This window comes from Bactrocera oleae, chromosome 4 (genome assembly GCF_042242935.1).
Source record: "Bactrocera oleae isolate idBacOlea1 chromosome 4, idBacOlea1, whole genome shotgun sequence".
NCBI classification, from domain to species: domain Eukaryota; kingdom Metazoa; phylum Arthropoda; class Insecta; order Diptera; family Tephritidae; genus Bactrocera; species Bactrocera oleae.
In genome coordinates, this window is record NC_091538.1 from 12,771,611 (window position 1) to 12,775,218 (window position 3,608).

The following is a 3,608-nucleotide window of genomic DNA, read 5'->3' on the forward strand; positions in this document are numbered from 1 at the left end:
CATAAACAGCGTTATCACACTAACTATTCCTTTGACAACAGAAGACTTTCTCTTGTAAATCAAATAATTCAGACCAATGGTCTATAATTTCCATTAGATTTTTCCAATTCCAACTTTATAATGTTGATATTTTCAACGCTTTTGTTGTCCCCACCTGTTGAGATTTAGACATTCGCAGCGCGAACACTCTAAAGATTCATCATATGCGCCGCATGCTCTGCATTCTTTCAACTCCACTTGAAAGATCTCAGTGTTAAGTGACCTGTGATTCCCTTAACAATATTACTAAAATTCCTTTTTCCTAAAAGCCTTTTCTGCTGTGCATCATTAACACTACGTCTATCTACATATTTCATGAGAAGTTCTGGTTTGTTGATGTGGTCTTCCATAACCTGAGGGATTCCTTTAAATCCATTGCTTAAAACAGCCTTTGGAGCACCTGAACGGTCTTTGTGTGAATTTGTTATTGTTTTACGACTATTCACAACAAAGCTAATAGACTTACTGATTCAGGAGAGAGTATTCCCACAATCTCGGCCTGAAGAACAGAGTTTTATTCATATGAAGCGAACTTCATATGAGGACTATCATTTGTACACCTGGTTACTTCTTCTCTGTTGCGTACAGAATATTTAGATTATTATCTAACCAAAACAGTAGAAGATAAGGTCGATTCTAGAGGTCTTCTTTGATCTTCTTTGTATCAGAAAACGCAGTTTATAATTGCTATCTGTCACACAACTCTATCAGTGTTCCAACTGAAATGTAAATATGCCCTTTTGAGCTCGTTCCTATACGTTACGTATCATTACATCGTTTCCATGCAAGGACATTTTTCCAAGATTCTGCCGGATTAGACTTTGTTATCGAAACGTTATTTATCTATACAAAATAGTTCCTTACTTTTGAATAGCTTCCCTCAAGAACTGAGTACACATTTCAACTCCTTCTGCTAGCAATTCTGTCAATAAACAAAGATTTAGAGGAATCCCCTCAATAGATTACTTTTTATCCCATTTATCTACTTACATATTTGTTCACTTAATTTCCAAGAAAATGATTAAGCCATTTACACAAGTGACGTCCAGAAACAACTTGTCAAACAAAACAAAATCAGCTGAGCAAAGGACAACACAGCTGGTACCTACAACTGACAGCTGACAACTGACGGCAGATACAAACAAATAAACCGACAATGGCATACTCTACCGAAAACGCCTACAATTACCGCAAAGCCACACTTAAAGGACATTATCTCAATCTGTGAAAAATGTTTGTTTACCTTATACTCCTGCAATCTGCTAAAATAACAAACAAGCGATGACACAAAAAGAAGTGAAGAAGTAAAGACACTGCACTGAGCCGAAGCAAATATACATACATACACTGTACAGTTGTATGCAGTAGCTCCTTGTGTGCCTGTTCATGCTGGTTCTGTCATAAGTTGTCTACTGTCTGTCTACCTGTGCGAGTATTTGTAAGACAACACAAGGTGAATCGTCTGGAAAGAAATTATAGAGCAAAACCGCAAACAAGTAATTGAGTTGAATCGAACGGTGTTGACAAGTGAATTACAGGTAATTATCGACGGGTTTTACGCAGAAATGTGACGTGGCAAAAACGAATCGATAATATGTGGCGCGGTAGTGCGTCCTGAGGAAGGAGGGAAATAAGAACGATAGGAAGAAAAAAAAGATAGAAGTGCAGGGAACATAATAATTTCATACAAATTTTTGCAGTGTTATCTTCGAGTGGGTGTATTACAGTAGCAAAGTTGTCGTCAATAGAAGCTCCATACTTCTGAATACAATCCAGTTAATAACGACAAAGTCGGTGAAAGATTTCCTGTGTTACTTCTTTATCAATGGTATCGAGATTCATATCACCTCTTAATAGATAGGCCAGCTTGAATGTGTCAGTAAAGTAGAGACCAACACAACGAATACCAGAACGAATTTTCCAGAGGTTTTCCTGAGAAAACTTTTAAATTTATTGATCCAAAAATGTATACACATATTATGGTATCTTTTCACTATATTCTAAGACTCAGTACTAGTAAAAATGCTCTCCGGGAACTCCTTACAAAAAAGACGTTTTGCGGTGACCACTATATCTTTGAACTGGATCATCTGAAATTTAAAAACTAAATAGATTTCGTTAAAGTAATGTTAAATCTAGTAATCAATCGAAGGAATAAGCAAAATAAAATTGTTTGACAAAATTTAAAAAAAAAAATCGATTTTGCACCGAAATGTCAGCCTTAAATTATTTAAAAAAACAAAAATATTTATCGGAGAGAAAAAATCTTCGATGAATTACTAAAAAATATATTTAAAAAGCTCGTGTTAAAATCTGAGACTAATCGGTTTAGCCGTTTTCGAGTAATATTGGTCACCGACTTTGAAAACACTATTCTGAGAAAAACGCGTTTTTCTCCGCTCCACTCCTGCCTTGTACTTCCAAGCACTGTGAAACGATTTTTTGAAAATTCTAACTGTATGTAACCGCCTAAGGCAGAGTCTTTTACTTTTAGATTCTTCTTTCGCAGGGAAAGTCGTTGCATCCAGTTTTGACTCAAAGTCTAGTACATAATACGAGTATCTATCCATATCATTGTGATCATATAGCTTATATTAATAGATTATTACAGCTTCACTAGTCCAGCATGTTCCTCAAGGAATTTCGGAAAACTAATGTCAAACAAATTACTTTTTCTTTACCGAAACCGTGATGTTAAAATAAAAATCCTAAACTCATTAACTTGTTCCACATTCGTGCATTTGGTAATAAGCTGAGCAATTTTTAAATGTCAAATCTTCATTTAATCTCTCCACAGGAGTTCAATTGAGCAGACAAATGGTTGTTTTGAAAATATTATACAAATTGTATTTGACGCCCTTTTGACCACCACAATGTATTGTAAATCCTCAAGCATTTTGTACCATAACGATTTGTTATCTTTTCCACCACATCGTCTATTACGAATCACAACAATCCGGTTTCTTTTGTACGGCGACTTACGCAGCAACCGCAAAACAAGAGAAGACAAGCGAAAGTAAACCAAATACTCGTAATCGCATTTGAAGCGTCCGAAAAGAAGATGATCATCAATCGTTCTATTTTCCTGCGGCCTAAATTCGCAGTGACCTTTGGCTTGTGGTAATGGTAGCCTCGTTGGCGGATGATGCTTGTAGTAGCCAGAGAGAGAGTGAGCGAGAGAGCAAATACGAAAGAGAAAGTGTGTCTATGAGAAATGGTTTTGGGATGCGTGGCGTTTTATGAAAAGTGAATTCTCCCCTAAGGTGTTAGGCTACAAAACACGTACGTTTACTTCAGGTAAATGGGGGTATGCAAAAACTGAGGTAACACATCATTAATTATAAAATTTAATTTTAATTCCATTTACCTAGTTACTTGTGGATGAAAGTGAAAAATGGTGAGTGGATCAATTAGAAAGTATTAATTAGTATTTGGACATATTTTTTCAGCAGAGAATAGAACAGTGACTGAAGTTCACTTGAGTAGTACTGCAAAGTTTGTGTTGGCAGGAAAGGTTTTGGAATAGAAGTTAGACGTTACTTCGTTTCAATACTTTAGGGAGTAATTCT

The 3,608-nt window shown here is 35.9% G+C and overlaps 1 long non-coding RNA gene across 1 annotated transcript; it reads right to left on the reverse strand.

Annotated features, from left to right (window-relative positions):
- Positions 1-432: 432 nt before the first annotated feature.
- On the reverse strand, positions 433-1,394 carry LOC118683197 (uncharacterized). The gene is made up of 3 exons (XR_004979098.2): positions 1,030-1,394; positions 904-961; positions 433-845 (listed from the first exon to the last, which is right to left on the reverse strand). It is a non-coding gene; the product is annotated as an uncharacterized lncRNA (long non-coding RNA).
- Positions 1,395-3,608: the final 2,214 nt, after the last annotated feature.